Source organism: Balaenoptera borealis (assembly GCF_965194805.1).
Source record: "Balaenoptera borealis genome assembly, chromosome: 20".
Taxonomy (NCBI): Eukaryota; Metazoa; Chordata; class Mammalia; order Artiodactyla; family Balaenopteridae; genus Balaenoptera; species Balaenoptera borealis.
Genome location: NC_138879.1, coordinates 46915249 through 46929193, shown reverse-complemented (window position 1 = coordinate 46929193; position 13945 = coordinate 46915249). Strand labels below are relative to the sequence as shown.

Genomic DNA, 13945 nt, shown 5'->3' with positions numbered 1-13945 from the left:
CTCTCCCTGACTCAGGACAGGAGACCACCCCGCGTGCCCAGGAGGTCTCTGGCCCAGGCCTCAAACCTTCACTCCTTGGCTGTGTCAACTTGAGCAACCCTGGCCTCTGTCTGGGCCTCAGTCTCCAGGTAAAGGAGTGAGCTGTGCGGGTCAAGAGCGGCTTGTCAATCCTTCCTGGCGGCACGTCGTTGGAATCACCTGGGAGCTTGGGCCATGCTGGCGCCTGGCTGCCACTCCTAGTGAATCAGGTTTAAGTGGTCTGGGGTGTGGCCTAAGCTTCCAGATTTTTTAAAGATTTCCAGGTGATCCCAATGGTCATTTGAAGTTGGGAGCTATGGGGCTGGGCCCTCGAGACTTACTACTCAGCATTAACAGGCGTCGCCAGGAGCGGTCAGAAATGCAGAAGCTCAGGCCACACCCCGACCCAGAATCTCTGCCCTTTCACAAGATCCCCAGTGGTTCCTGTGCACTGAAGTTGGGGACGCTCTGGGCCAGACACCTGAAGCCGAGTCAAGTGGGCCAACTTGCGGCAGTCTCCCCTTAGGCCGTACCTTCTGCGGGGGCGGGTCTTTTATCTCCCCTCTAAAAATAGTAATTGTTTTCCTTTCTTTTTCGGCTACTCCGCGCGGCTTGTGGGATCTTAGTTCCCCGACCAGGGATTGGACCGGGCCCTCGGCAGTGAGAGCACGGAGTCCTAACTACTGGACCGCCAGTGAAGTCCCATTCTCCTTTCTTTCTTACAACAAGGGTCTATTGAAACAAATGGAGAAAATCTAGGCAATACTGAGAAGCAAAGAGAAGGTCATTAAGAGAAACCCCAAATAAGTTGGGGGGCTCTCATAGCAGAAAAATTCTTCACCCTGTTTCCCAGAGTGTTTGTGAAACTGAGTCCCCCTTTAACGGAGTTCCCTTAACGAGTTTATGATTGATCTCTCTCTCCAAAACTTTCTTCCCTTTCTTGTTCCCTCTGACCCCAACCCTGAGCGAACTGAACATTAATCAACCAGAATCAGATGACTCAGACTGCTGTTGTGGATATCAACACCAATGTACTAGAATTGCTGTTATAGATCTCGTCATTAACCTGCAAATTCAGGTCATTTCTCTAGGGCAAGATGAGCTAACAGACCCCCCCCCCCGAGCCACAGACCACCTCTCCTGGGAATCGTAAACCAGAGACATCCTGACTCCTGAAACTATGATTAAGAAATGTCACAAGACAATGATTAATCCCAGCCAGTTTGTTATTCCCTTTAAAAGAAACAAACAAACTGCTAACTCAAAGACCAAGTTGGAGTGGATCTGAGGCCTGTCTCCCACTCCCTTGCTGGGTGCTCTGTAATAAACCTTTACTTTGCTGCAAACTCCTGCTGTCAGAGTCTGGCTTTCTGTGCTGTGGGCACACCAGCCCTTTGCCCCGTTACATTTGCCTGTGAGGCTGCAGCGCGCAGAAGCTGGCCTGTGTGGGTGTGGGTGTGGGTGGTGAGTGTGCCCCCAAAGCACAAATCCCTAGGAAGCCAGGACCTTCTCCCCTCTCCCAGCCTGTCACCCCTCACCCCACCCCATGCGCCAGCTAGAACCTGCATGGGGCTGGCGGAGGCAAGCAGGTGTTTTAAAGCTGCTTGGATGGAAAGTTCTACTTGCAGTCAAAATTAACACCCTGGTTCTCTTGGGTCTCCATCCCCCAGCCTCTAGGCCCTGGAGGAGGCGTGACGAAGGGACCTTGAGAAGCTGTGATGCCTCTGGCACCCCTGTCCTCTGGCAGAAATTCCTATTCCCAGGGTTGGCCCAGGTACATGTGGTTCCCCTGTACTGATGGCCCAACGGGCCCACTGCAGGCAGAGGAGGTACGGAAATTGTAAAAGGCCTCCCCTTCCTGGCTGTGTCTGTAGCCCACTCCCAGACTGGAGCCCTGAGGACAGCTGGATTTCTGAGGCCCGGGCACAGCTGCCTTTCCCCACTGGCCTGCCCACACCGCCCCACTGCGACAGGGCTGCCGCGGGTCCCTCCCTGGAGCCGGGGGACAGAGCTGGTCAGCTAGGAGCTGGGCCCTGCCAGGGTTTCTGCCTCCTGCATTATTGATCTGCTGCCTGGCCATGGACGTGAATAATTCATCCGAGCAGGAAGCCTGATGATCGCAAACGCTAGGCGTCTGGGCTCCTCCCCTCCTCGAGCTCTGGGTTTACTCCGCTCTGCTTAATGTGCTTCTAGGAAGGCCCCTGCTGATTCTCCAGTTTCTCCTCCTGCCAACAGGGCAGGCTTAGAAAGACCTCGAAGGTTTGGGGTGGCAACGAACCCAGCTGCCCACAGTTCCAGGAGCAGAGCGTCCATCCCCACCATGCTCTGGTCACCGGGGACTCGAGGCACACGGCCTGAGCCCTTTAGCCCCTCTGATTAGGAGGATGAGTCCTGTGCGGGAAGGCCTAACACCATCCCGACCCGCAGCACCTGCTTAGTAAACACGAGTCATTATTGCTGTTGAGGCCATCTGTCATAAAAGGTGGATTCTTTGCTGCCGAGGTCTTGGTGGAAGGCTGAGGGCCCCAGCTGGGAAGGAGGTGAGCGCTGGATGATGGATGAGCATGCTTGGGGTGGGGGGCGCTCAGCGCACAGGGGTGTGGGACCCCCGGACGTGGGTGCCCGGGAGCGGGGCTGGCTGTGCGGGGCAGGGGGTGGTGGTTGTGGGCGGTATCGAAAGACTGACTCAGAATCCCTCCAGTGATTTTCCCTCTGACTGAACTTTTCCAAACCACAGTGTCGGGGGCTTCAAATCCCCCAGGGAGAGGCAGGGGGGACTGCACGTGTTGGAGTCGGCCCGTCCCCTGATGCTGGGGCTTTCGCGCCGAGTTCTGTTTGACAGTTCCACTTAACACGTATTTAGTAAGGGTGATGTCAGTGTACAGTCTCAGGCCAAACTCAGGTGTGCAAGAAATGTTTGCTTTTTTTCTTTATAATTCAGTTTAATCTCTCTTTTGTCTCCATTCTGCCTAGTGGCAGAAAACATAAGCCCAGTCATTTCAGAGTTCCTTCCCCTTTCCCTGGGGATGACAGCAGGCCGGGGTGTCCAGGACACAGGTGGCAACAATCTGGTCCTCGGTGTCACCTAGAGGCATCCCCATTATGTCACCCTCAGTCCCTGCAGATGGCTGCTGAGTCAACCTTCAATGTGCCGAAAATATTTACTATCTGGCCTCTTACAGAAAAAGTTTGCCTATCTCTGATTCAGAAGGATTTCTCCAAATGTTCTATTTATGATTTCTCCACCCTGGGCTATAAGGAAAAGTGTCAAGTCTGACAGTAGATGGCAAATACTCTTTCAAAGCAAGAAAAAAGCAATTTCATACTCTTCAGCAACTGCTACTAAAAACGAACTGCAAACAGTAAGCATGATAATAATAATGCTGGTTTCCATGTTGGTCATGTCAGCTCTTTGCAGGCCACGTGGTCTCTGTTGCAACTCCTTAACTCTGCTGTTGCAGCACAAAGGAGCCATAGACAATACACAAAGGAGTATGGCTGTGCTCCAATAAACCTTTGTTTACAAAAACATGGGGAGCTCGGGAATTGGCCCATCGGTTGTAGTTTGCTAACCCTGCTCTAAACCCACTCAATATATTAGTTTCTGTGGCAAGAACAGGCTAGCTTTTCACTAAACCCATTTTCCTTTGAATCTTGGGCACCTAGCTACATTTCCCAGCTTCCCTTGCTGTTAGATGTGGCCATGGGACTAGGTTTTGGCCAAGTGAATGTGAAAGGATGTGATGTGTTTCATTTCCAGGCCTGGCCCTTAAAAACCTCCCCCAGAATCCTCCAGCTCTCCCATCTGCCAGCTGATACCAACTCCCAGGACAGCCTTGGAAGCCGCTCATTGAAGACAGCAGAGATGCTGTCACCCTGGGCCCCTGGATGACTACGTGGAGCAGAGCCCCCTCCCCAATCCCAAGCTACAGACTGGACTTATACGTGTTATGCCACCTAAGATTTCAGGGTTTATCTGTGACTAATTCAATTTCCTTCCTTTTTTCTACCCATTTTACAGATGGGAAAATAAGGTGAGCTAATTTAAGATGTGAAATATCAAGGTATTGGCTAAGTAATTTAAGTAAAGTAACATCAAGTTATAGTTCATTCGCTGAACAAATATTTGTTGGCCTACTATGTGCCAGACACTGTGCTGAGTGTTGGATATACTATGCTGAACAAAACCAACTGGGTGCCTACCCTCAAGGATTTTATAGCCTAGTGTCTGGAGAGATTAAACAAATGAATACATAATCACAATCTGTGATGGGTGGTAGAAAGTGTCTATGAAAGTACGTGATGGAGGGAACTAACACATGATGGAATCGGGGAAGCGCTCCCTAATGAAATGACATTTACACCGAGTCCTGAAGGAGTTGCCCAGGTGTGGAAGTGGGGAGGGTACTGAGGCAGAGCCAGGCCAATGGCTGGCATGGGCCAAGGTCCAGGTGGGAAAGTGCTGGGCTTATCACATGGCAATATTAGGAAGGCCAGTTAGTGCACCTGGCTCCTGGCCCATCGGTGATTAATCCCTTATTGTAGGTAGATTAATGACAGTGCTGGGGCTGACTGATTGTTCATTTCCCACGATAAACACCATTTAAAGAAGAACGAATGAAAAGTCAGATCATCAGTATCTAAACTGGAAGCAAACATGGACTGTAATTCAGTCCAATCCAAAAGCTCTTACTGCAAAATCCCAAGTGCCAGGCCATGCGTGGGAATCAGGGGCAGGGAGAGGAGACGGGAAATGCAGTCCCCATGTCCAGGAGCTCTGGGGGCCTCCAGGGAGGTGTGGGAAGCGCGCCAGATGCTGGAGACACAGTGACCACACAACAGGGAGACAGGGAGGCTGAAGGCAACATGCCTCGGCCCTGTGGTCGAGAAGGGGTCTCCACAGAAAAGGGCTCTGTCGTCAAATAGATCCCGAAAACACTGAGTTAAATAAAGCTAAATACAGTCGCTTGACTGTGACACTCCTCAGAGCCTTTAACACATCAACGTGCAACATGAATCTGTGAGAGAGGGTAGGGACATGGTATTTCCTAAATTTAATGCACCACCAAGCCCTTTCTTTGAGGTGCATTTTCTTGCAAACCTACTGTAGATTTGCTAAGCCAAGCATTTCCCTATGTTATTAAAGACTCTTTGTAAACATCTTTTTTAGTGGCTGTATAATAGGTATAAACCATCACTCATGTATTTACCTATCTTTTCTCCCATTGCGGGGCATGTAGGTATTCAGATTTTCTCTCTCCAATTTTTTCCCCTGCCTATAATTTAAAAACAGGGCTTAAGCACTAGGGGAGGAAATTCTGAAGGTGCTCCAGGAGCAGCTCTTGCTACTCGGGCCTCACTGGGTTCTGTTGCTCTCAGGAACCAGGGAGAAGAGCAATGCCTGGGGCTGACTCGTCGCCATGGCAACCTCAGGGTCAGGAAGAGGGAAGATGCTGGCTGGTGGGACTACACAAGGAAGCTCCCAGGGTCTGGTGGCTGGGACCCTGGAGCCCTGAGGCTGACCAGATCTGACTGTTGGGGGACCCACCCCCCCGGGAATGATGGATGGGTCTCGAAACTGCTTTTACTTTCTTCATGGCTCCTGGCAGCGCCAGGCTACCAGCCAGAAGCCTCCTTCTCCACGTGAATTTGCCTGCTGGGGCAAAGTGGGAGGCAGAGGTCAGGAGCTGGGAAAGTGGGTGGCTGGGAGTAGATTAGCCCACATTCCTGCCTTCTCACTGGATGGAGAATTTTCCTGTACACATTTCTTAACCGGGTTTGAATTCTAGGATCCTCAAGGAAGTTTTAACAAGGATCCCCTTGTGCACAGTTGCCTGTCAGGGGAAGAGGTTTCTGGGTGAGAGGAGACTTGGTCTCCTTGGGACTGTCCCAGGAATGCAGTGGGCAGGAGGGCAGTGGTGCAAGCACCAGTGTCCCAGAGGCCTCTGTCTGCTGCTGCAATGCTCGCCTGACTCTCAGGCCCCTCAGATGTAGTCAACAACCCTCCTCCATGAGAACTTTCTGTGCTCCCCGGCCCATGCAATATGCATTCTTTAAACTTTTTTTAAACATAAAAACTATACAAGTAATAGACACCACACGGATATCAGCAGTCACACATGGGGTGGGGGGCGGCACTGGGGCAGTGATCAAGTTTTTATTCCATATACCTCGTATCCATGGAATCTTACAGCAAGCGTTTATATCTGTATTACTTGGACAATTTAAAATTTAATTTAAAAAATCTTCCCCATAATCCATTAGCTGAAGCGATCAATGTGAATATCTGAGTATATTTCTTCCAGGCTTTTAAAAAGGAATTTGTTTTTAATATACAGCGAGTCGCTTTATAATAAAAGGGCTCATCTAAGTGCTCTTAGCATTGTAGCTGGACTTTGCAGCACTTTTAATTAACAGGCCCCTTCCATTCCCTCAAGCCCACCTCCTTACACGTGCCAGTCTCAGCACTACAAAACGGGCGCCACGGGGGCAGGATGGAGTGGGTGCTGTCAGAGAGGCTGGAAGCCCCCAGAAGCTCTTCCCCTCCTTGGACTGACCGACTGGCCAGATGGGTCTCCAGAAAAGCTCTGTCCATCATCCGTCAGCATGGCCTCCAGGACCCCCCCAGGGCTCACTTCTGACCTTTGCTTTGGAGTCAGTGCTTGCCCTTGGTCCTTGCCCTAGAACTGGATGCTTCTGTCTGGCTTTTGTCTGGAGTTTCCTCTCAGCCCCAGCCCCAGGCCTCCTGGCTGGAACCCTGCCCTCCCATGACCCCAGCTGGAGACAGATGCCCCTGGTACCTCCTTCTGCTCCTGAAGTCGGAGCTCCTTTCACTTTGCTCACCTTTCTGAGGGGCTGTAGTTGTAGCACTCCGTCCATTTAAGGGACAACTCGGATGCTGGGAAGTCTACTGTAGTGGGATTAAACCTGGATGGAAAAATGGGCCTGTGTGATTTTTCTCTTTTACCCCTCAAACCAGACCTCACAGGCCTCCCCAAACCCATCCATCTGTTGGGAAGCTGAGGGAGGTCCCAGGTCAGGCGTCCTCTGGCTCTTGGCCGGGAGAGACACTCTAGAGCCTCAGGACATTCCCCAGAGAGGGGGACCCACAGTTCCAGGCAGGCCAGGCTGCCCTCCCAGAGGAACCAAGCGCGATGAACTCATGTTTTGATCACGGCCCGTGGGAGCTGCTCTTGCGCTGGTTGAACAGGCAGGAGGTAAACAGGCACCAAGGAGACCGGCTCCTGCTCCCTGTGCAGCGGGTCGCATTGCAAACGCAACATAATGACGACAGGGTAGAAAGTGGGGGACACAGAGGGAAAATCTCTCACCAGCCACCTCCCCCCACTTTTCCACTGTCCGGTGTGTACACTCTCCCTCCTGGGTGACTTCCCCTAGAGTGTGGAGTGGTTTTTTCCTTCCTTAATTTCATTCTGATTACAAAATTAATACAACTTCATTGTGGCAAACTTGGAAAATGCAAAAAGTGTAACAAACAAAACAAAAATGTCTCCAGATTGCGTCCGTCAGCTCCTCTCTTTCACACTAAGCAGCCTTATTTTTAGCATCTCACTTCACCATCACCTGAATTCATTTTATTGACTTGTTTGCTTGTTTACTATTTCTCTCCCACCACAACCTTAATTTTATCCTTTTTTTTTTTTTTGGCCACGCCATCCAGCTTGCGGGATCTTAGCTCCCCAACCAGGGATTGAACCCAGGCCCTTGGCAGTGAAAGCACCGAGTCCTAACCACTGGACCACCAGGGAATCCCCAATGCCTTTTTTTTTTTTAATAAATTAATTTTATTTATTTTTATTTTTGGCTGTGTTGGGTCTTCATTGCTGCGCGCGGGCTTTCTCTAGTTGCGGCGAGCAGGAGCTACTCTTTGTTGCGGGGCGCGGGGTTCTCATTGCGGTGGCTTCTCTTGTTGCGGAGCATGGGCTCTAGGTGCGCGGGCTTCAGTTGTTGCAGCATGTGTGCTCAGTAGTTGTGGCTTGCGGGCTCTAGAGCTCAGGCTCAGTAGTTGTGGCGCATGGGCTTAGTTGCTCCGCGGCATGTGGGATCTTCCCAGACCAGGGCTCAAACCCCTGTCCCCTGCATTGGCAGGTAGATTCTCAACCACTGCACCACCAGGGAAGCCCCTCCACTTTTTTTTTAAGTGTCTGCTGTTGGGTTTTCGCTTGCTTGGTTGTGTGTACACAGTGTATACAAGTTGAGTTATACAGAAACCCAAGAAAGAGTCTGTCTTAAGTCTGCCTTGTACACAGTTAATGCCCAGGAAAGGGCCGGGCACATAGTAGGTGCTTTATTGCATGTTAGATGAATGAATGAATTCAGAGTGATGTGTATGTTTTCAGTTAGTTGTGATGACCCAGTTCATGCTATTTTGTATACTGATCTCTTCATGTTCTTCATGCCAGTCGGGGTGGCATTGGGGAGGGAGGGCTGGTGCCTCTGGGCCCAGGCTTAGGTCCAGGCAGGACAGGGAAAGGCACAGAGAAGGTGGTCTAATGATGTTGATGTCAGAGTCCCATGTCTGCCCCGTGTGGGGACTATATCTCATAACTCTTTGGGGTTGTTTGTACAGAAATCTGAGAACTGAACTTGCTCAAGGCTTCAGAGCTGGTCAGCAGTGGAGTTAGACTTGGAACTCCAGATACAATAATAAAAGCTTCATCTTTTAGAAAAAAAAATCAAATCAGAAATATGGGTTACATATAAAAGAGGCTTTTAATTAAAATGAAGCTCTGAAGCCCATCTCAGGGACCCAGATGTCCTTTTCATCTGGACACTGTTAAATCAAAAACCTTAGTCTCTGCTGATAAGAAAATGTGTTTCACAAGATTGAATTCGACAAAGAGGTTTGGTTAGCTGATTAATTAACCGAGACAAAGTTCTCACAGGAATTTCAATTGGGTGACCCTGGTCTTGTTCAACACAGGAAGATAGACTCTCTTGCTGTTAGATTGGTTTAATGTATGAGTTTGCCTTTATCCATCTGAAATGTAAAGCTCTATGTTTGTAAAATATATTTTAGATAATTGTGAAAAAATTGTGGTTCAGGCAGGAGATGGTAATAGTTCAACTGTTATATATTCATATATATATTTACAGTTGAATATATACCAACTGTATATATTCATCACTTCAAATGAAATACATCAATTGCACTTGCTAATTAAAAATAAATCAGGGGGGCGCAGTGGTTAAGAATCCGCCTGCCAATGCAGGGGACATGGGTTTGATCCCTGCTCCGGGAAGATCCCACATGCCATGGAGCAACTAAGCCCGTGAGCCACAATTACTGAGCTGGCACGCCACAATTACTGAAGCCCATGCACTATAGGGCCTGCCTGCTGCAACTGCTGAGACCGTGTCCTGCAAGTACTGAAGCCCATGCGCCTAGAGCTCGTGCTCCGCAACAAGAGAAGCCACCACAATGAGAAGCCCGCGCACCACAACGAAGAGTAGCCCCCACTTGCTGCAACTAGAGAAAAGCCCGCGTGCAGCAATGAAGAACCAATGCAGCCAAAAATAAATAAATAAAATAAATTTATAAAAAAAAAAAGTGAAAAGACAAGCCACAGAATGGGAGGGTATGTTTGCAATATACTCATCCAATAATGGCAAATTTAATTGGAAAAAGATTCAATGAATACATGTGCAAAAACTTGACGGACACTATACAAAGGGTATCTCCTCAATAGTGACTGAGCATATAAAAATGTTCAACCTCATCAGGCATCAGGGAATGCAAGTTCAGACTGGCAACACCAAGGTGAGAATGTGGAGGAACTGGAATATTCATACGTTGCTGGTGGGAATGGAAACTGGCACATTCACCTTGGAACACTGTTTGACGGTGTATGGTAAAACTGAGTGTATGCACAACCTAGAATCCAAAAAATACTACCCCTAGGGATATAGAAACAACAGAAAAGTGCACATATGTGTCCCCAAACCCACGTTCAAGAATGTTCAGAGCAGCACAATTTGTGATAGTTCCAAACTTAAAATAATTATCCACCTACAATAGAACAGCTAAATAGAATGTAGATATTCATACAATGGAATACTCTAGAGCAGTGGTAGACATTTGTGTGCATCAGAATCACCTGGAGGGCTTGTTAAACTACTGGTTGCTGGGCTCCACCTGCCTGTCCTCTGGCCCCACAGAGAACACAGCTCACATTTCCTCTTCCCCTTAGCTGTCCTTATCAGAGTTGAAGATGGCTCCCGGCCCCACCTTGAATGTTCTCTCCTTCCCTGTATCAGCAAAAGAGGGGACTCGGGAGGCATAAGAGGCCTGGTTTCTGACCATTAGTGCATACACAAAAATCTCTCTTCTGTCAGGTCAGCTCTGAACCCCTGCCTTTGTTGATATACTTGTGAGCATTTCCTCACATAATCCTGACAACATACTTAGAGCATAATTTTGACATGATTATGGCAGCCATCTTTATCTCCATTTTATAGAGAAGGAATTGATCATTAGCTGGATTAACTGCAGGGTCATGCTGCTAGGCAAAAGTAGAGATGAGATTCAAACCCGTATCCTCTGACTCTGGATTAATGCTCCCTCCTCCATAGCTGGCTGCATCCCCAGAATCCCAGGCACGCTCCTCCCTCTTCTCCATCCATCTGGGTACCATCAAGTTCCAGGTCTAAGGCGAGGCCCTCTTTCTCCAGGAAACAAGTACTGTGACTCAAAGCAAGATGCTTCTGCCTGATATGAATATAGTATTGTTTAGCTACATAATGTGCTTTTGGGCATTAAAAGTTCAGCCCCGAAAGAGCTCGTTTAGGCTGTGTCTGCTGAGTCTGTGGCTAATTGGCTGTCTGGGGAGGTGGATGCAGCTGCAGCGAAATGCTGATCTTCCAGCCTAATCACTTGGAGTGAGCTGGGAGACCATTTCCTCCATGTAGCAGCAGTTTTCAAACAGCTGCTATGACTTTGGCAGAGCCCAATAGGAAGCAGGGACTCCTCAAGAGCAGCCTGTGACCTGAAGAGATTCAGCACCCAGGCCAGTGATTCCAGCCCCACTGGAAGACAAGAAGCCATAAAGCAGAGGTTCTCAGCCCTGGCTGCAAGCTGAAATCACCTAGAGAGCTTATAAAAAATTCCCATGTCTGGGCTCCACCCAGTGCAATTGGATTGAAACTTCTTGGGGGTAGAACTGGAATATATATATATTTAAACCGCTCTTTCCCAGGTGATTCTAATATGCAGCAAGGATTGAGAATGATCATAGTAATGAATCAACAAATAGGAGGCGGAGTGTTCCAAAGCATGGACCATGAGACAGGGTTTTAAAAGGACCCTTTCAGGGATTTCCCTGGCTGTCCAGCGGTTAAGACTTCGCCTTCCAATGCAGAGGGTACAGGTTCGATCCCTGGTTGGGGAGGTAAGATCCCACATGCCTCGTGGCCAAAAGAACAAAACATAAAACAGAAGCAATATTGTAACAAATTCAATAAAGACTTTAAAAACAGTCCACATCAAAAAAAAAAAAAAAATCTAAAAAATAAAAGGAACCTTTCAGGGGAGGTCATTTAGTACCCCTCCCTCACCAACCCTGCTTCCATAAAACCATTCCTGGTCTGCTCTAAGTGGGTGAGTGCTACTCTCTCCACTCTGGCACCGTCCTCCTTGGGCTCCCTTCTTCTTATATCGACAACAAATAGCCTAGACCTTTCTTCATGGCAAACTGGAGAGCTCAACTGGGTCCAATTAAAAAAAAAAAAAAAGCAAACAAATACATACACACACACACCCAGAAAGAAACGATGAGGCTGCAGACATAACAGTAGTCTGGGAGTTGGCAGAATGTATCCTGCTTTTAAGATTTTTAAAAAGAAAAACCAAGTGTTGCTCAGTTATTTATAATGGGATAAAAATGGGAAACCACTTTATAGTTAAAAAAATAGTGTTATAGCCATACAATTAAACAATCAGAAGTTGGGCATCTGCATAATGAAATTCAGTGCAGCCATTGCAAAGAATGCTGCATATGAAAATTTAATGACACGGGAGGCTGTGTATGCTGTATTACATGAAAAAAACCTGTTCACAAGATAATATGTACCAGAGGATCCCAATTTAAAAATATATGCATGTTTAAGTGTTCAGATATTTAAAAAATGAAAAACATTCCAAGGGTTAACAGCCATTATCACAGAATGTTGGGGAAATAGGTAGTTTTTATTTCTATTTTTCTAGTTGATCCTTATTTCTATAATAAACACACATCAATTTTGTCAGAAAAAAAGTAATAAAAAAGCTTAGATGCTGAGCCAGTGAATTGATCCATAAAATTTTGCCATTTTCAACAGAGGGATGCACAGAGTTTTAGGCTGAAACAGAGTTTCACAGCATAATCAATGACATTCAAATAATGACAACAATATAGATCCTTCCCTGGAATAAAGAACTCCTTTAAGGCAAATGTCCACATTTCCTTGGAGTCAAATGTTAACCTGATAGAATGCAGCCCCGACTAGGAGACAGAATTTAATTTATGTGAAATTTTTATGAACTAATTAGTGGGTTGGATCAAAGGGCAGGACCAGAATAGTCACAAAGAGGTCTCAGAAAACAAAGCGTTTCTTGTCAATTCACTACTGCTTTCTTAAAAGGACGTGAACTTGGATGAGGCACTTACTTACCCAGGGTCTGCGAAACAACACCTACAAGCCTAAGTCACGTCCCAAGGTGGGAAGCAGGGCTGGAAGCAGAAAGCAGGCTGTGAAAAGGAAAATTTTACCAAATCATTTACCACAGACAGGCTGGGAAAGCCACTCTTGGCTTCTCTTTCCATAGGTCACCTTCTGCAGGGAAGAGGGAGGAAATTAAAAAGCTGGAACAGTATTCACTTAAATATAAATACCAAGTCGGCTTGATGGGGTCTTAGAGGAGCCATAGCCCAGACATCACCACCGTAAATGATTAAATACGAAACACTGTAAAATGCTCAGTGTCTCATTAATAGTTCAGAGCTCTAGTTTCCTACCAGTGCGGAGTTTCTGAAGTGCTCTTGGCTGAATAGAACAGTCTCCATCCGTCCATTAAAAAACATGCTTTCAATACTGCCCTTTTTCAGAGCAACCTACTTCTCTTTTTAAAATATAATTTAGGGACTTCTCTGGTGGCGCAGTGGTTAAGAATCCACGTGCCAATGCAGGGGACACGGGTTCGATCCCTGGTCCGGGAAGATCCCACAGGCCACGGAGCAACTAAGCCCATGCGCCACAACTACTGAGCCGGCGCTCTAGAGCCCGCGAGCCACAACTACTGAAGCCCACACGCCTAGAGCCCGTGCTCTGCAACAGGAGAAGCCACCACAATGAGAAGCCCATGCACCGCAATGAAGAGTAGCCCCTGCTCGCCACAACTAGAGAAAGCCTGTGCACAGCAACGAAGACCCAACACAGCCAAACAAACAAACAAATAAATAAATAAAATATAATTTAAACAAAAAATGCGGTATATGGAGGGTGAGACATTGAGTCCTTCTCATCTGTGCCCTCCAGTCTGCTCATTCTCTTTCCCAGAGGCAACTGCTCATACCATCTTCTTGACTATCTTCCCTCAAATTCTGCACATAAAATAAACAACCCATAAAAATAGGGAAAAATCTGAACAGACATTTCACCAAAAAAGATACACAGGTGACAGATAAACACCTGAAAGATGCTCAACATCATTAGTTATTAGGGAAATGCAAGTTAAAACCACAATGAGACATCACTACACACCTATGAGAACGGCTAAAACATAAAGGCCTTGTACCAAGTGTTGGTGAGGATGTGGATGAACTGGAGCTCTCAGACTGAACTGTAAAATGGTACACTTTGGAAAACCATTTGACAGTTACTTAAAAAAAGAATGATCTATTGGTACACTCACCAACATGGATAAATCTCA

At 47.5% G+C, this 13945-nt stretch overlaps 1 protein-coding gene across 1 annotated transcript in view; it reads left to right on the top strand.

Annotated features, from left to right (window-relative positions):
• TRARG1 (trafficking regulator of GLUT4 (SLC2A4) 1) overlaps positions 1–12129 on the top strand; it is a 34107-nt gene extending 21978 nt beyond the window's left edge. Inside the window, exon 3 of the transcript XR_014238171.1 lies at positions 1110–12129. The gene's annotated coding sequence lies outside the window, so the exon portion shown is untranslated. The remainder of the gene's footprint in view (positions 1–1109) is intronic.
• The last annotated feature ends 1816 nt before the right edge of the window (positions 12130–13945 follow it).